The sequence below is a fragment of the Pristiophorus japonicus genome, chromosome 9 (assembly GCF_044704955.1).
Source record: "Pristiophorus japonicus isolate sPriJap1 chromosome 9, sPriJap1.hap1, whole genome shotgun sequence".
In the NCBI taxonomy this organism is placed as follows: Eukaryota; Metazoa; Chordata; class Chondrichthyes; family Pristiophoridae; genus Pristiophorus; species Pristiophorus japonicus.
Window position 1 is genome coordinate 127,582,416 of NC_091985.1, and position 19,986 is coordinate 127,602,401.

Consider the following 19,986-nt stretch of genomic DNA (forward strand, 5'->3'; position numbering starts at 1 on the left):
ATTCCAAATTACACACATTTTCAATTATCCTGAAGCATTAAAAAAATATTTAGGTGCTCCACAACAGCAGCTTATCTTAATATTTTTTGATGTATCGCTAAACAAGACTAGTGAATTATTTATCACTCCATACAACAAGTTCCACAAATATGTGTGACATTGTTGTGAGATCTTCAATTGTCGGAGGCACTAAATCCTACTCAGAGGTTTCTTAGAGTCAACTGATGGTGTTCTAAGCAGTACTGTACAAACCACAAATCCAAACATAAAATCCTGATTCTTCCGCATTATGAGGGAGCGAGGGAGGGACGGATGGATAGAAAGAAAGACTTGCATTTATCTCGCGCCTTTCATAACCTTTGGACGTCCCAAAGCCTTTTACAGCCAATGAAATACTTTTGAAGTGTAGTCACTGTTCTAATGTAGGGAACGTGGTAGCCAATTTGCACACAGCAAACAGCAATGTGATAATGATCAGATAATGATAAATATTGGCCAGGCCACCAAGGAAAACTTCCCTGCTCTTCTTCGATATAGTGCCCTGGGATCTTTTGCATCCAGCCGAGAGAGCAGATGGGGCCTCGGCTTAACGTCACATCCGAAAGACGTCGCGTATAACAGTACCACATTCCCTCAGTACTGCACTGGAGTGTCAGCCTAGATTCTGAGCTCAAGTGGGACTTGAACTCACAACCTTCTGACTCAGATGCAAAAATACTACCAACTGAGCCACAGCTGACACCATAAGAAATTGGAGCAGGAGTAGGCCTGCAGCCCCTCGAGCCTACTCTGCCGTTCAATAAGATCATGTATGGTTTTTGAACTCAACTCCACTTTCCCACCCTATCCCCATCACATCATATGTTTCAGATTGTTGTCTAGAAATCGATTAAGAAAAAAATGGAAACTAATCCAAGTTATTATACAGCAACTGAACATTTTATTGAAGTCATGAAACATACTTATAAGAAAAGGACGACCATTTCTTCCTTTCCCTTTCAACTGGAAAGAAATTGGGCCATTCTCTGTGCTGAAAAATTGCAGACTTCAGAATCATTGCATGAAAATATGATTAGTTCCGTACAGAACTCTGAGTTAAACAGTTCATTCTTCTGCATATTTCATATCTATAAAACAACCAAATATTGAATTATTTAGAGAGTGTTTTAAAAATCAGTGGTCTTTACGATATTGCAAGATTATGCATAGTGATGTTACTGTGACCAGTTTATGAAGCAGTGAAGCTGCAAACCATCTAAATAACCAAAGTAAATAAAATATGTCTTAGTATAGTGTGTGTGTTTGTGGGAAGGAGAATGCGTTTTTTTCAAACTTAATATTTATGAAAGTCATCTGTGCAACAAACAGTATATCATTTCACAGACGTATTATGCTCGAGTTTTATATACGCATGAAAAAAGTGAACATATATTGGGAGAAGGGAAAGCAAAACAAATAAAGAAACTTCACTGTATTTAAAAATGAAGCACACAAGGTTCTGATAAAGGATGGACCAAAACTAGCATGCTAGAAAGTTATTTACATGTTAACGATGTTTAACCAATGCAAATCTTTCCAACACTTTTTTAAAAAAACATGAAAAACATATCGCCAGCAAAACCACAAAAAAAAACCTTTGACTCTTGCATCCTCGATTTGTATGTCATGGAAACTTGGATGATGCTTTCTTTCATAATGTCTCTATACAATAATTTTCTAATGCTGTCACATTGGGGCCAGTTTTGATCTTCTCTATGTCCTGATTTCAAAGCACAAACAAGAGATCCTGCAAGAAATCCAGCACAAGGTATTTCTGTCAAATCACTGCTGGTTTCAGAGCCCGATGTACCTTCTGGACAGACCCGAGGTGGGTACAAATCCACACCATCGCTAAGACCACCTATTTCCACCTCCGGAACATCGCCCAACTACGCTCTTGCCTCAGGTTATCTGCTGCTGAAACCTGCCTTTGTTACATCTAGACTTTACTATACAAACTCTCTTATGGCTGGCCTCCCATGTTCTAATCTGTGTAAACTTGAGGTCATTCAACTCTGCTGCCCATGTCCTAACTCACACCAAGTCCCGTTCACCCATCACCCGTGCTCGCTGGCCTACACTGGCCCCCTCTTAAATAACCTTGATTTTAAAATTCTCATCCTTGTTTTCAAATCCCTCCATGGCCTCGCCCCCTTCCTGCCTCTGTAATCGCCTCTAGCCCTACAACCCTCCGAGATCTCAGCGCTCCTCTAATTCTGGCCTCTTGCACATCCCCGATTTTAATCACTCCACCATTAGCAGCTGTGACTTCAGCTGCCAACGCCCTAAGCTCTGGAATCCCCCCCAATACCTCGCCACCTCTCTACCTCTCTTTTCTCCTTTAAGACACTCCTTAACAGCTACCTCTTTGACTAAGCTTTCGGTCCTCTGCCCTAATATCTCAATATGTGGTTCAGTGTCAATTTCTGCTCCTGTGAAGCGCCTTGGGATGTTTTACTACATTAGAGGCACGATATAAATACAAGTTGTTGTTGTTGTTGTGGCGGGTGGGTGGTGGAGGAGAGTGCCATGATATCTTCCACGCTGCAATCTTGCGAAATGCAGGGTTCCCTGCTTGCCCATGGAGTGAGGCCAAGGACTGACCTTAAAAAGGCCCAGAGATTTCAATGGTAAGAGTTTTACGCCATTCAAAGGCCCTTCTTATATATATATATATATATATATATATCACTGCTGGCACTTACACGGGCCTTTGTGACAATTGTCATTTCCTTTTTTTTGGCTCCAACTTCCTTTATTCGTGTCAGATAATTTGCCAATAGGGATCCTCCGAGCTGATGGGAGATCGGAAGAGGAGGAAGAGCTGCGGGAGGAGACGAGGCAGCTCAGACTGCCCCAGAGATGATCTACGCTCTCCCTTTTGGCAATCATAACCCCCGCATCTTAAGAGAGAGGCACCAGTAAAGTACCCATATTTGGAGGCATCTCTTCCAAAAGGAAACTGCACCAATGGCACTTCTTGGAGATGTGAATGTCTGACTAACCATTCTACTGAATGGTTATTTACTGGCATCCCAGTCAAAGCACATCATACTTGACCCAGCACTGCCTCTTGGCCACATTTAACAATAACCATTTCGGGAGACATTGAAACATAGGATCAGGAGTAGGCCATTCAGCCCCTCGAGCCTGTTCTGCCACTCAATGAAGATTGTGGCTGAGCTGATCCTAACTCCATCCATAGTCCTTGATACTCTTGGCTAACAAAAATCTATCGATCTCAGATTTAAAATGATCAATTGAACTTGCATCTACTGCCAGTTACTTTGCACAAAGAAGTGTTACCGACCTTCTCGCCTGAATGGCCTGGCTCTGAAATTACGGTTACGGCCCTTGTCTTAGACTTCCCACCAATGGAAAACGGTTCTATGTACCCTATCAATTCCTTGAGAGCTTGGAAAATCTACTTGGATATGTCCATGGGGATTTGTCTTTTCAGAGTCTGGTCAGCAGTGAGACAGATGCACTATTTGACCCTCTGCTGGAAGGACACCTATGGCTACCATGGACAGCTCGTGACTGTCAACTGTGGCCAGAAACATGGCTACGTCTTTGTGCACAGATGCCACAGGGTTGACCTATAGGATGGTGCTGTGGAGTGGCACGAGGGCAAACCGACCACAAAAGCAGCTTCTGCAACACCACCTCGTCAGCAGCCATTAAACAGGGACTGGGTCCTGTGCTCTGGATAGTTGCATCACTTTGCCTGCAGACTCATACCTGCATTCTGGGATCCATGACCTTCATCTGGGGCAGACAGGCAATTCCCAGGCCCTTTAGCCATGTCAAAGGCTGCAGATGGGATGAGAAAATCATTTTAAGGCTCTCCAAAAACCTTCTGAATTTTAAGCCCCTCCTAAATTGTCTCAGTCTCTTAAAAGTTTACACACAATCTTCCTCTCCTATGACCAGTATCATCCCCATTACCCTCCGAGTTACCAACTGGAGTGGTGAATAATTCTTCAAATGACCTTACAGAAAATCACAAAATGGATAGTCAGGTGAGAATTAATGCAGTGGTAACCAAATTAGAGCTGACTTATACTTGATGAGAATTAGCCCCATTAAGGGGTGAAGTTTCGGGCCGCGGCTAGAACGGCACAGCCCCGACCTGGACGCCCATTTTTCGCGCCTAAAAGTGCGTCAGAAAAATACCTCCAGATTCTCCGGCTCCCTGCAAGTGCCTGGGAGCTCGGCGCGGTGTGCACACAGCAGCAGGGGGCGGAGCCACAGAGTCGCGCCGATTCTACAAGTGGTGGGGGGCGGGGCTAATTTAAATGAGACAACATCGTGCCGGCAGCCTTGCGCGTGCGCGTTGGAGCGCGCAATAGCCCATAAACATTGGCACTCGGCCATTTTTAAAGAGACTTAAAGAAAAATGTTCATTTGTCTGTTGAACCCATGGAAAGGCTTGGGATTGAATTTTGGTGATTTTTTGGTGTCTGAAAGAGTGCTTTTAGCAGCACTGTTGAAGAAATCACCTGCTGAAATCAGTGAGTGCTGCTTTTCTCCCCTATCCTGTAGCCGAATGGCCTCAGCTTCCCTCGCAGCTCGAAGGCTGCTTGCTTGCTGTGTCTTCGGCTGCCATCGAGCCACTGCCGCCGCCCCATCCCGTGACCAAATGGCCTCAGCTTCCCTCGCAGCTCGAAGGCTGCTTGCTTGCTGTGTCTTCGGCTGCCATCGAGCCACTGCCGCCGCCCCATCCCGTGACCAAATGGCCTCAGCTTCCCTCGCAGCTCGAAGGCTGCTTGCTTGCTGTGTCTTCGGCTGCCATCGAGCCACTGCCGCCGCCCCTGTCTCCGACATGGAAGGAAGGCCTGCCTGAAGCACCGCAGCTCAAAGGCTGCCTCGTGCCGTTGTTGGGCTGCCATCGAGTCACTGACGCCGCCCTTGTCTCCTACATGGAAAGCCTGCCTGAAGCACCGCAGCTCGAAGGCTGCTGCTGCTTCACACAGGTAGAAATATTCAATATTTTGTCTTTGCTTTGTTTATAATTTTTTTATTCAGGATGGTTCTTTATTTGTATAAGTAAGACTGTTGAATGCTTGTAGAATTTAATTACTTCCCTTTCCCCCACCCCCCCCACCGTCTCGCCTCGTTCTCTACGCCTGATTTGTAACCTACGCCTGATTTATAAAGTGTAGGCAAGGTTTTTCTGAGCGTACAAAAATCTGCACTTACTCCATTCTAAGTTAGTTTGGAGTAAGTTTTCATTGCCTAAACTTTCAAAACAGGCGTAAGTGGCCAGACAAACCCCCTTTTGAAAAGAAAATCTGTTCCAAACTGAAACTGTTCCAAATGACTACAACTGGAGCAAACTAAATGCCAAGAATTGCAATTTCTAAGATACTCCATTCGAAACCAGTTGCTCCAAAAAATAGGAGCAACTCAGGCTGAAACTTGACCCCTAAGAGTGGCAAGTTGCTATTTGCCTTGTTCAAACAAATACACCCTTATTGGAACCATTGCAATGCTAACATTTTCACAAAGATGATTTTATTTTATCTTACTTTCATCCCTCCTACCCACAGTCTCGTTGGCCAACTAAGTGGAAATGTTTGAGGAATATATTTAAATTAAGGATTATGGAAATTCCATCACATATCTTTTTGCCACTGCACTTTCACAGCAATGATGTCAGGTTTAAGCTCAAGAGACGGGAGATTCTATTTTTAACTGAAATAAGTACATGCACTTAATATGGTAACTGCAACATGCAGAAAGCAAAAATACTGTTGCAAAGATAAAGCTACCTATATAAGATTTTGAAAACTGATCAGACCAAGACTTCCTTCCAGAAAACCTCTAAATGTTTATACTGAAAATAGATAAGAAATAAACACAGCTTCAGGAAGAAACCCTAGGTTAAATGATGAATTAAAAATCACTTTTGTTTCAAATACGAAACAAAAGATTTTGCAAGATAAACATTTAAAACTAAAAATTAATAGTGATGTGTAATGGCCCAAAAATATATAAATGCTTGCAAAATTGTCCATATGCCATTTCTCTAAGGTTTTTTTATGGGAGCATTTGTAATCTAAAAGAAGAATTTTTGTCTGGTATGAGGATTGGTTTCCCTTGCTGTATATTTGGACTCTGCCATTTATCAATGTTTCGATACGGAGGGTCAATGAACAGGAGGATAAGTAGAATGATCAGAAAAATGAAGGGAGGAGATACTATACTGGTGATATCAGCTGTTTTCCACTTGCTCACAATTTGTTTCTGCCACATCGAATCTAACAAGGTGTGGCTGATGGCCACCACATATGCTTTCCTCACTCCGTTATGCATTCCACTGTGACAGCGCAGGGCTCCAATCGAAAAGGTGGCTCCAAAGATCTGCCTATTTGCAACAATCAAAAACCTTTTGTCATATCTAATGTGCTCAGCTGCTCAATTCACAATAAAATGGTGTTGAAAAGGTTCAAAGATGTGTCTGACATCATTAATCCATTTGCCCTCTGACCCAAGGATCTAAGCTGTAGCTATGGCAACCACAGCTTGACCCGACAATGCTGAGAAACTTTTAAGCTCTGCCATTATTTGCGTGTCATGCTGATAGTATGCAAAATGAAGGAACAAGAGAAGAAAGTATAATCGTGATTGCTGAAGATCAAAAGCAGCAAACCAAACAGACATGTAGTATTCCTCTGTGCCGTAAGCATTTTGAGATAATCTAAGGTACAAACCCAAATGGGTCAACTTCCACCATTTAAAAAGTACCAGCTTTATGAAGACTTTCACATTTGTTCAAGTAGTATTTCTCATGTGAGCAGAACGGGCATATCTCGTAGACACAGCCGCCAAAAAAAGGAGCTTCACTCATATATCTGATTTTAAAGCATTCTGCGAGCTTAGTGCTTTCCTTGGAAAGCTGACTTTTTTTTTTAAAGTGAAAGCTTTTGATAACTTCAAAGAAAATCATACCTTCTGCTCATGAACAAAATCAACTCAAACCCCTCCCCCCCACCACTACAAATAAAAGTTGAATTTTGTTCGTATGAATTTTGGAATCTACCAGATTATGTCAAGTTAAAGAGTGAATGATAATCTATTTTTTAATCAAAAGAATCTTTTACAGGCAATTTGCAAAGCAGAATGGCATGGTAACTCCTTTTAACTTCTCCATTTATAAAGCACCAAATAAATATTTTTTTTTTTTAAATGCAAATGCTGGAAATTGGAAATAAAAACACAAAATGCTGGAAATATACAGCAAGTCAGAACTGAAGAAGAATATATAATCAAAGCATTTTGATTACATATTTTTGGCGGCTGTGATTACGAGAAATTCAGTCTGTCCGCACATTTACATTGAGAAACAAAATCAACCCACCTGAAGTTTCCAGCATACCTCAAGCCCTTATTTATGAATTAAAATTTGCTTTCACTTAAATTTGTGCGCTTCACATCAAATCCTCACAAAGAAAGACTTTGGGATGCATTTTCGGCTTGTTGCCACCTCTGTTTTCGCCCTGCTGGGGTGGCAATGGTGGCGGTGAGCTCTTCCGGGCGGGCGGCCAGCTTCCAGCGCTTGCCAAGGTTTTCAGGGCCAGTTTTGGCGGGGCGCGGAGCATTTCTGCCCGGAAGAGGCGAGCCAGTGTGCAACACCCTTGTTTGCGACACTGGCTCGATTTATGTCTCCCGCCTGATCCATAGTGCTCTGTAGAGCGCGTGCTGGGACCGCCTGTAAAAGTGGGCGGGGCCAAGCTGTCGCGGCTGTAGTGAGGTAAGTAATGTCGACCTCAGGTAAGTGTGATTGTTTTTTTTTTAATGATTTATGTTGTGGTGGCATGGGCTACGTATTGGGAATGTTTTTGGCGGGTTTTTTTCCGGGTTTTTCTTCTCCCCAAGCCTCTTGAAGCACTCTGAGGCCGACTGTTTAGCTCGGGATTTTCGCATGCTCAGCCGAGCTAGCACCCCAAGAGAGATGTGCAACGCCTCCCTTAGCACTGCGCCCCACACTCAGGGCTCAGCTGCCAAATTTTGCTGAGGCGCAAACGGTTCCGGGTCACAAATTTTACTGCCCCGCCGCCATTACCGCCCCGAAATGAGCAAAACCGAAAATCCAGCCCTTGTATTTATGTAGCATCTTTCACAACTTCTCAATGTTCCAAAGCACTTTACAGCCAATTATGTACTTTTTGAAGTGTAGTCATGGTTGTAACGTTGGAAATGCGGCAGCCAATTTGTGCACAGCAAGCTCCCACAAACAGCAATGTGATAATGATAATCTGTCATAGTGATGTTGATTGAGGGATAAATATTAGCCAGGACACTGAGGATAACTACACTGCCCTTCAGCAAAATTGTGCCATGGGATCTTTTACGTCGATCTGAGAAAGCAGATGGGGCCTCGGTTTAACATCCAAAAGACACCTAACTATAGATGTAGAAAGTCTATCCAGAAACAGAAGAATTGTATAATTCTTTTATCTTCCGGGTGCTAAGCTTAGTAATTAAATTCATGTTCTGGCAAGTTGCTGATGCAACCCAGTAGCAGGGCTGCATGCATTGTTAATGCATATATAATATTGCTGTAACTCCCAGAGAAAAATGTCCAATTTTCTCCAGGAAAATCCTTGATGTTTAATTTCCTCTCACTTCCCCGCCTCAGCAGCCCTCAGCAATCAGCCACTGAGCTGCTGGATTACTGTGCTTCTAATTTGCTGAAGGAAAACCAGACCGGGCATTGAGATATTGGCACCTTGTATTAATATGGTGCATATCCTTAAACCACAAAAATTTGCAACATATGTTTCTACTTTTATCTATCTTGTCAATTGAACTGATGAATCCAAAGATGTCAATTGCGATTCACTTACTTACACAAAATCCACATTCTAGTCTTTCAGAACCAATTTCGTTTAACATTATTTGGTTGATTTTTCTGAAAGGAATTCAGGTACTACTGTGGAGTAGACACATTCCAAGCTCTTCGTGCAAAGCTACCATGGTCAGTTAACAAGTGCTGATCATTTGACAGAAATTGTACTGAGTCCAGCCATCTAAATAAATCAATAATCTGCACATCAGCATTCTGACATTTAAACCATTTGTAAGAGGGCCTTTTTTATTCATATAAAAGCAGCATTTTTCAACACAGCATGATCTCATGATGTAACCTCGAAACGATTTTCTTATGAAACACAGCTCATTTTAAGCAATGTGGGTTTATATAAAGAGGCAATACAGATAATGCAATTTAGTCCAGACTTTGTTATGTCTGGGTTACTAACACAGAACTGAGAGGTGGTACTTATCAGGGTAAGATTGAACAGACTGGGGCTCCTTGCTCTAGAAAAGAGAAAGCAGAGGGGCGACCTAATAGAGGATTAAAATAATGAAGAGGTTTGATAGGGTAGACATAGAGAAGATGTTTCCATTTGTCAGAGAGAGCAGAACTATGCACCATAAATATAAGATAGTCACTAATAAATCCATTGGGGAATTCAGGAGAAACTTGTTTACCCAAATGTGGATTTTGCTACCACAGGGAGTAGTTGAGGTGAATAGAATAGAATACATGCTTTTAAGGGGCAGCTGGATAAGCACATGAGGGTGAAAGTAAGAGAAGGATGTGCTGGTAGGGCGAGATGAAGAGGGGTGGGAGGAGGTATGGACCAGTTGGACCGAATGGCCCGTTTCTTTGCTGTAGACTCCATTTAACTCTCTTTAGCAGTGTAACTGCTGGACTTTAAACTGGGTCAGTGGAGCTTGAATCCTTGTATCTACTGGTATTTGCAGTCTGGCTTCCCCAGAAGTGTTTGTTAGTCTTGCCAACCAGACCCTCTTGTGATGGGTTTTATTCTCCAGTACCAGGTACTGTGCCTGTATTGACTGATTGTATAGAAATGTCTCGATGCCTCGGCCATTGCACTCCGACAAGCACTGCTGCAGTCTTTAGGATGTGCAGGTAGAGGGCAGAAAAACAAACCCAACAGTTTAAAATCGTTTTGACTGCTCTGAAGTCTTGCATTGGAACGTACTTTCTGTAGCCTGTGTCGTCCAGGAAAGCAGCAATGCTGTATTTTTTCATCTTGCTCTGATACAGCCTCAAACATTCCTGTGACATGATTAATTTTACTTAGACACAGCATCGCACTATGCCATACACCACAGGAACCAACATCTGTCCCTTCAAAAAAGAGAGCAATTAAAACTAATACGCAAAATGTACTGCGCGGCACAGTGTGTTGTATTTTCACCTCCGAGATCTACATTCAAATCAGGCACACAGGGGTTGAAGGACTCTTCTTGTTCACTTTCAGAAGGGTTTCCTAAGTGAGATTAATTTAAGCATTCATTGCAAGGTGTTCTTAAACTCGCCTCCAAATTAAATTTACTAACCATTATAATTCTTTTACAGCTTTGAAAAATACTTTCCGAGCTTTCTTCAAATAACACTTGTAGGTGAGAACAGAACTAGGGCCATCAATATCAGATAGTCACTAATAAATCCAATAGGGAATTTAGAAGAAACTTCTTGACCCAGAGAGTGGTTAGAATGTGGAACTCGCGACCACAAAGAGAAGTTGAGGCGAATAGCATAGATGCATTTCAGGGGAAGATAGATAGGTGCACGAGGGAGAGCTTAATAGAAGGATCGATGAAGACGGGTGGGAGGAGGCTTGTGTGGAGCTTAAACATCGGCATGGACCATTTGGACCGAATGGCCTGCTTCTGTGCTGTAAATATTTTGTAACACTAAAAATGTCTTCAGTAGATTTTTACTATAGACTACTGGATTTCCCACAGTCTTGCATGGTATAAGTTGAAGAATATGGTCTGTCTCTCACTTGTTTCTGTTTGTACTGTTCTTTCTCTCTATCTTTCTTATTTTCCTTGTCTCTTTTGCTCCTTTACTTCTTGCTGTAATCCTTTTTTCTTTATGTTGTTAATCTCTCTTCTTTCTTTTCAGCTGGGAGGCAGTTGCCAAAAACATGTGGCCTTTAGTGCCTTGCTTCATAGTCCCTCCCACATCACTTATCCTTTGCCTCACTCCCATTGTGCCCACTAACTCTTCATCTTCCCATAACCCCTGCACTCCAAATATCACCCCAGCCTCACCCTCTTTGAACCACCTATTTAACCCCTTCATCATAACATTAGATGTGAGGCTGTTTGCTGACAATTCGAGTGTTCAGCTCCATTCACAATTTCTCCAATAAGGAAGCTATCATGTATTTAACTGTCATTGTAACCCATGTATTAACTGACTAGTTGTACACTGTGAGAGCTTTGACCACTAGGTGTTGAACTTGTGGGAGACACTCCTAACCTGGTCTTTCAGGTATAAAAGGGGAAGTTCCACCCACCTTCATCACTTTAGTGCTGGAATAAAAGTTGCTGGTCACAGACCTTCTCTCAAGTATGAGCCTCGTGTGCATTTGTACTGTATAGTAAGGACATGTCATTGGCGACGAGAAACTGGGATTTAAACTACGCGAGCATGGCCACTAGCAGCACAGATGAGAGGTACTGTGTTGGTGATGATTGGGACGACTTTATTGAGAGACTACAACAAAGTTTCGTCACGAAGGAATGGCTGGGACAGGATTCGGCCGAAAAATCGCAGGGCTCATCTCCTGACGGTTTGTGGATCCAGGACGTATTCCCTGATGAAGGACCTTCTAGCGCCAGAGAAGTCGGCGGACAAGACTTTTGAAGAGCTCAGTAAGTTGATCGGGGAACACTATAACCGGCGAGCAGCATGCACATGGCGAGACACCGGTTTTATACGCACTGGTGGCGAGAAGGGCAAAGTGTTCCAGACTTCGTGGCAGACCTCCGGCGACTGGCGATCCTTTTTTAGTTCCCAGATGCATGCAGAGTGGAGATGCTGTGAGACTTTTTTTTTTATTGAGGGCATCGGACACGCTGGGATTTTCAGGAAACTGATCGAGACCAAAGACTTGACCCTGGAAACAGCGGCTTTGATGGCCAAGACATTTATCTCAGGGGAGGAAGAGACCAGAATGATGTTTGACAAAAATCTTGGTTTAAATGCAGCAAATGGACAGGGAGTCAACATTGTTAACGCAGCACACAGTTCTCCAGGCAGACAGGGGCAATCGGACATGCCCGAGCATGTAGTCGAATCCAAAGGGGGAATTCAACAGAGACAATGGCTAGCTGAACGGCGATTCACACAATAGCAAGGGACAATGCAGCCAGTAATGGGGCCATCAACACCTGTTAATGGTGTGCTTAAATACAGTTACACAGACAGTCAGAGACGATCAACTGGGAGTGGGCCTTTTGTTTCCAACAACGGCTCATGTTGGAAGTGTGGAGGCAAATACACAGCCAGAGCTTGCAGGTATCAGCAATATACCTGCAGAAATTGCAACGTCAGCGGTCACTTGGCGCGCATGTGCAGGAAGCCGGCAGCCAGGTTGATGTACGAGGAGAACGGGGACGATGTGAGCCCTACGAGGCCAAATGGACACTGGGGGAAATCGCTGGAAGCTGAAGTTCAGCGAGTTCATGTGGAGCACATATACAGTTCATACACCCGACGCCACCGATAATGATGAAAGTGCTCCTCAATGGCATCCCAGTATCAATGGAGCTCGACACGGGGGCCAGCCTGTCCCTGATGAGTATCAAACAGTTCGACAAGTTGTGGGCGTCCAAGGCCAGGAGGCCAAAATTATTGCCAATTGATGCACAGCTACGGACATATACAAAGGAGATAATTCCGGTGCTAGGCAGTGCCACGGTAGTCGTGGCCCATAAAGATTCAGAGAACAGGTTGCCAGTCTGGATTGTTCCAGGGGACGGTCCCACACTGCTGTGGAGGAGTTGGCTGGCCGTCATGAACTGGAAATGCGGCGATTTCAATGCAATTTCTTCTGTGGAGCGAATATCATGCTCACAGGTCCTGGACAAATTTGACTCACTATTTCAACCCGACATTGGCACTTTCATGGGGACCAAGGTAGTGATTCACATAAACCCGGACGCCAGGCCAGTACACCACAAGGCCAGAGCGGTGCCCTACGTGATGCGGGAAAAGATAGAAGGTGAACTGGACCGCCTGCTGAGGGAAGTCATCATCTCGCCAGTCGAATTCAATGACTGGGCGAGCCCGATTGTGCCGGTGGTCAAGGCGGATGGGTCGGTCAGGATATGTGGCAATTACAAGGCCACCATCAATCGGGTGTCACTCCAAGACCAGTACCCGCTACCGAGAGCAGAGGACCTCTTCGCGACGCTATCCGGTGGCAAACTTTTTTCAAAATTGGACCTAACCTCAGCTCACATGACCCAGGAGCTGGCGAGTGAGTCGAAGAAGCTGACCACCATCACGACACACAAGGGGTTGTTTGAGTACAACAGATGTCCGTTCGGGATTCGCTCGGCCGCCGCGATCTTTCAACGCAATATGGAAAGCCTCCTCAAGTCGATTTCAAGGACAGTGGTTTTCCAAGACGACATCTTCATCACGGGTTGCGACACTGAAGAACACCTCCGCAACCTGGTGGAGGTGCGACGCAGACTGGACCGGGTAGGTCTGCGACTGAAAAAGGTGAAGTGCGTCTTCCTAGCTCCAGAGGTAGAATTCCTGGGGATAAGGGTAGCAGCAGATGGGATCAGACCTACTGCGTCCAAAACGGAAGCGATCCAGAGAACACCCAGACCCCGTAACACGATGGAGCTGCGTTCGTTCCTGGGGCTCCTGAACTATTTTGGTAACCTTCTTCCCAAATTGAGCATACGGTTAGAGCCGCTACACGTGCTCCTATGCAAAGGTCATGAATAGGTCTGGGGGGACAGCCAGGAAAGGGCTTTTGATGGAGCACGAAATTATGCTCCAACAATCTGTTAACGCTATATGACTCATGTAAGAAACTTGTTTTAACGTGCGACGCGTTGTCCTATGGGGTCGGGTGTGTGTTGCAGCATGTTAATGCCAAGGGTCAGTTACAGCCGATAGCTTATGCCTCTAGAAGTCTGTCCCAGGCAGAACAGGGCTACGGGATGGTAGAAAAGGAAGCGTTTGCGTGTGTATATGCTGTAAGAAAAAATGCACCAGTACATGTTCGGCAGGAAATTTGAGCTGGAGACAGATCACAAACTCCTAACGTCCCTTTTGGCCAACAACAAGGCCATAAATGCAAATGCATCGCCCCGCATACAGAGGTGGGCACTCACATTAGCCACCTATGACTATACAATTCGGCACAGACCAGGCACTGAAAACTGCGCCGATGCACTCAGCAGGCTCCCACTAGCCACACCGAGGGGGCAACCGATCATGCTGCTGAGATGGTCATGGCTGTGGAAGCTTTCATAAGCGAAGGCTCACCCATGACAGCCCGTCAGATCAAAGTCTGGACAAATAGAGACCCGCTACTGTCTTTAGTCAAGAAATGTGTTCTTATTGGGGATTGGGCAGCCACATACGGGGCATGCCCTGAGGAATTCAAACCATTTCATAGGCGCAAGGATGAACTCTCGATTCAGGCTGCTTGCCTACTGTAGAGAAACCGAGTAGTCATGCCCCAGATGAGCAGAGTGATGTTCATCACAATGAGCACCCGGGCATTGTCATGATGAAGGCAATTGCCAGGTCACACGTTTGGTGGCCAGGGATAGATGCAGACCTGGAACTTTGTGTTCGCAGGTGCAACACGTGCGCCCAGCTGGGCAATGCGCCCAGGGAAGCCCCCCTTAGCCCCTGCTCCTGGCCCGCCAAACCATGGTCACGCATCCATGTGGACTACGCAGGTCCTTTCATGGGAAAAATGTTTTTGGTTGCAGTAGACGCCTACTCCAAATGGATCGAGTGTGACATTCTCAATTCAAGCACATCCTCTGCCATGGTTGAAAGTCTACGGGCAATGTTCGCCGCCCATGGTCTATCTGACGTCTTGGTCAGTGACAATGGCCCGTGCTTTACAAGCATTGAATTCCAAGACTTCATGGCAGGAAATGGTATCAACCATGTCAGAACGGCACCGTTCAAGCCGGCCTCAAACGGCCAGGCGGAACGAGCAGTGCAGATAATCAAACAGGGGATGCTCAGAATCCAAGGGGGTTCCCTGCAAAGCCATCTATCACGCCTCCTGTTGGCCAATAGATCCTGACCACACTCGCTCACAGGGGTCCCACCCGCAGAGCTGCTAATGAAAAGGACGCTCAAAACCAGGTTATCCCTTATACACCCCACCATGAAAGAAATTGTTGAGAGCAGGCGCCCGTCACAATGTGACTACCACGACGGGAATGCGAGGGCGCGATGAATTGATGTCAATGACCCTGTCTTTGTTCTCAACTACGCTGCAGGGCCTAAATGGCTCGCAGGCACTGTGATTGCCAAAGAGGGAATAGGATTCTGGTAGTTAAACTTACCAGTGGACAAATCTGCCGCAAACACGTGGATCAAACAAAAAGGAGGTTCAGCAATCCCATAGAAGAAGCAGAGGAAGAACACGATGTAGAGTTCGCTCCTCCACATGTGGCTGAACACTGGAACCAAGTGGAGGAGAGCCCAGTCACTGTGGGCAGTCCGGACAGGCCTGAGGCACCGCAAACAGCAGACACTCAGGCCAGCGCCCAACAACTGGAGCCCTAACTCAGGCACTCTACAAGGGAGCGTAAACCACCAGAGAGACTTAACCTGTGATCCCAATACGACTTTGAGAGGGGGGAGGTGATGTCATGTATTTAACTGTCATTGTAACCCATGTATAAACTGACTAGTTGTACACTGTGAGAACATTGACCACTAGATGGCGAACTTGTGGGAGACACTCCTAACCTTGTGTATAAAAGGTATAATCGGGGAAGCTCCACCCATCTTCATCACTTCAGTGCTGGAATAAAAGTTGCTGGTCACAGAGTGACCTTCTCTCAAGCATGGGCCTCGTGTGCATTTGTACTGTATAGTAAGAACATATCAGAAGCAGCTTGTGACTGACCATTGTTGGACCTGAACAATTTGCAGGCAACATTCACACCATATAAGTGTCAGGCAATGACCACCTCCAACAAGAAAAGCTGTATCGACCTCTCCCAACCTTCATTGGCATCATTGAGTCCCACACAAACAACAACCTGTAGATTAACTGGACCAGCCACATCAACAACACGGCTCCAACAGCAGGACAGAGGCTGAACACTAACATCTGGTTCAACTTCTGACTCTTCAGAACCTCTCTACCATCCACCTGGCTCAAGTCAGCCGTTTGATGGAATGGTCACCCAGATTGATTTAGCAACACTTGAGAAGTTCAACAACATCCAGGACAGAGCAGTTCACTTGATTTGTCGCTTTTCCTGGCTGTTTGCCCTTACATACTATTTATATAATCCTTTGTGGAAGTGAGAAGAGATTGGCGACAGGCAAGTATTAAAGTCAGCAATTTCAAACTTGAGCTTCTGGCCATCCCCAGAGGACAGATGTACTGCATTAGAGTGAGTATTCTTTCAAATACTTCCGATGTCTGATCAATCCAAAATTGGGGTTGATATCATTGCAGCAACTTTAAAGCTCAAAATTCAGGTCACAATACTGTTGTAGATTAAGTGGCACCACATCAGCATCTCAGATGCTTGTCCTGACCAATAATTGGAAAAAGAAAGAACTTGCATCTTTTGTGACCTCAGGACATCCCAAAATACTTCACAACCAATTAAGTACTTTTTAAGTCGAGTAATTGTTGTAATGGAGGCAAACGCAGCAGCCAATTTGTGCACAACAAAGTCGCACAAACAGCAATGAGATAAATGACCAGATAATCGCTGTTAGTGATATTGATTGAGGGATAAATGTTGGCCAGGCATCAGGCGAACACTCCTGATCATCTTGAAATAGTGCCAGGGGATCTTTTACATCCACCTGAGAGGGCTGAGTTTTATGCCTCCTCAGACAGTGCAGCGCTCCCTGAATAATGTAATGGCGTGTCGGTTATTAAAATAAAGGCCGTGTCTATTTGTACTAACTGAAAAGTAGCTGTTTCTCTGATTGGCTCTCAATTTTCACATTGCTGATTGGTCTCCTTGGAAGATAAGCCACACCCTGAAGTTCCTCTGGAATGTGTAACTGGAACTGCCCAGCCCAAGTGATTTTCCAATTTGTAATTTGATCCATTTTGACTTCAGAAGCCAGAGGATAGAACTCCCCAAAAGCCACCAAGTTCCAGCCGAAGTCCATTACCTCAGCGTAAGTGCATCCGTCTGCCAGCTGAAGTCCCTTACTGCAGCATATGTGCTGCCTACCACAGCCAAAGTCCCTTACTCAAGCGCAAATTCTTACTCCCCTCCCCCGCCATAGATGGGGCATTGTGTGCAGATTGTTAACAGGTTTATTGGGTATGAAGTGAATAGTAATAGTGTCGTGACTTGTGGATTTCATCTATCCCAACGTTGTCCCGCACGCAACAGGGGATCGGAAGAACATCGTCCGCCTTCTCCGAGATCCCTCTCTCCCCTCCGATTCCCACTCCCCGGCTTCAAGCTCTCTCCCTCCCTCCCTAGGCTCTCTCTCTCTCTCTCTCTTTTTCCACCCGCCCCCCAAAGCTCTCTCTTCCCCCCCACCAAATCTCTCTCTCTCCTCCCCCTACCAAGCTCTCTCTTTGCGCTTTTCTGTCACCCTGCTTCCGCAAGCTCTTTCTTCCTTCCCCCAGCAGACGCTTGTGGCGCTGCGGGTGGCTCAGAGGATGCGTTCGGCTGCTGCTGGATGGATCGAAGGCAACATGGTGATGGACACATGCGCAGAAAAGGGTTTGTGGGAATTGCGCTGGGGGGGGGTGGGGTGGGGTGTCGGAGTCAGTGATATTTATCCTAACTCTCGCTTCTGCACATGCTTCAGGAGACGTATGCGCAGAAGGGAGACTTAGTACAAATAGCTACTCCGTAAAATAAACATCTAATTAGTCATCAGTCTCAGTAATGAAAATATTCTTTTTAATTTGTGCCCAACTTAAGGAGGTTGGAGAAAAGGAGAAGCAAGACCCTGAGGAGGACATTACAAGAATTTAAAGACAATGACATGAATTTTAAATTTGAGGCATTGGGGAATCAGGAGCCAAGGTAGGTCACTGAGAACAGCGGTGAATGAAAAATCAGCAGCTCATTTCTTTTAGATTCTCATTGTTTATGTACTTCCCCAGCATCATGACTGCATTTTTCTCCACCTTTTGGCTCATCTCGCAATGTCCAGAATCCGCTGAAAATAGTCCAATTGTTCCTTACTGGGAAGTCTCGAACGAGGGGGGCACAGTATCAGGATTTAGGACTGAGATGAGGAGAATTTTCTTCACTCTCAGAGTTGCGAATCTTTGGAATTCTCTACACCGGAGGGTGCAAGTATCCTCAATCTTGCCTCTCAACCAATAACAATTCAGCTCTTTAAAAATGCCAACTGACCCCAAATCATCGACCGTCTCTGGGATAAAACATAAAAGCGCTGGCGCTACACAGCAGATCAGTCGGCATCTTGAGACAAAAGACAGGTTACAACATTTTGGGTGTGTATCTTTCACCAGAATCCACCCGAAACATCTTTACTCCTCACAGACACGGACTGACCTGCAGTGCATTTCCAACATTTTATCCTTCCCGCCTCAGCGAGGGTTCCAGCAGATTTTCCTTTTTATTTTATTAGGCTTGTATTCCACTGAATATAAAAGATTGAGGGATGATCTAACTGAAGTGTTTAAGATAAGTTGATAAGAGAGTTGATAAGAGTAGATAAAGAGAAACTATTTCCTCTAATTGGGGAGTCCAGAACAAGTGGGCATAACCTTAATATTAGAGTTAGGTCATTCAGCGGTGATGTCAGGAGGCACTTCTTCACATAAAGGGCAGTGGAAATCTGAAGCTCTGTCAAAAATCTGTTGAGGCTGGGTCAACTGAAAAGTTCACAACTGAGATTGATAGCTTTTTATTAGGTAAAGTGTATTAAGGGTTATGGAGCAAAAGCGGGTAGATGGAGTTTAGATACTGATCAGCCATGATCTAATTGAATGGCGGAACAGGCTCAAGGGGCTGAATGGCCGACTCTTGTTCCTGTTTTCGCTCTCTGGATATTTGTTCCACATGCCCAAGATCCTGTAGGGGAAATGTTTTTTTTCTGTTTTCTAACACTGCTTGAGGGTTGTAAACTTTGTACTTGTGCCCTCTAGATCTATGCTTGTGGTTCACGATGAATAGCATGCTCACTTCCACCTCGTCCATGCGTTTCATTATTTTGAATAGCTGTATCATGTTTCCCCTCAGTCTTCGTTTCATAGTGTAAAATAAGTTAGTTGCTCGAGTCTTTCCTCATAATTTAGTCGCCTAAGACCGGGGATCATCTTGGTCACTCTTCCCTGAACCCCTTCTGATACATTTACATTTTTTTTTGAGGTAGAGGCACCCAAACTGCACCCTATACTGCAGAACGCCATGGGCATTGGTTTGTTCATTGTTGGGTATGACTTGTTCTGATGTATAATCTAGTGCCCTCCTGATGCACCCCTGAACCCAATTCCCTTATTGAGTAACTATCTCACACCAGCCAGATCTTTCCAGAGGATGATCAATGACCAATTATTAAATATGTTTGCTTTTTGACCTCTACCAAAAGGAATCTTAAAAAAAACACTTTGGGTTGGATTGTCACCGACTTTGCGACCGGCTTTTTGCCACAATTTGACCTTCGGCGGCGAAAACCCGGTCGGTGGGATCTTCGTACACCTTTTTGCGGCAGCGTTTCCACATACCGCCGGAGAGAGGAGCGCCAACGTGAAACACCGCAGATTGAGTTACCGCCGTACCTTCGGCTCTCTCTGGACCCGTACTCTGCACCCAGAAGAATACTAACAGGGTCAAACCTGTCGGTGCAGCCCTGCCAGCAGCAGTAAGTATAAAGACCTGCAAAAAAGGCAAGTTAAATTTTTTTTTTTATTATTCTTTTTCAGCGATTTA

The 19,986-nt window shown here is 45.0% G+C and overlaps 2 protein-coding genes across 6 annotated transcripts in view; one reads left to right on the forward strand and one right to left on the reverse strand.

The window, feature by feature from the left end:
• Window positions 1-19,986, reverse strand: part of macrod2 (mono-ADP ribosylhydrolase 2) — a 1,460,169-nt gene that overhangs the window by 1,204,785 nt on the left and 235,398 nt on the right. The gene's annotated exons all lie outside the window — the stretch shown is intronic.
• The window catches only part of flrt3 (fibronectin leucine rich transmembrane 3), a 31,316-nt gene continuing 28,508 nt past the window's right edge, over window positions 17,179-19,986 (forward strand). The window contains exons 1-2 of one of the 2 annotated variants that reach the window (XM_070889815.1): window positions 17,179-17,239; window positions 18,004-18,108. The gene's annotated coding sequence lies outside the window, so the exon portion shown is untranslated. Of the gene's footprint in view, window positions 17,240-17,943; window positions 18,109-19,986 lie in introns of those variants that run through there. The other variant, XM_070889816.1, reaches the window with a different exon arrangement.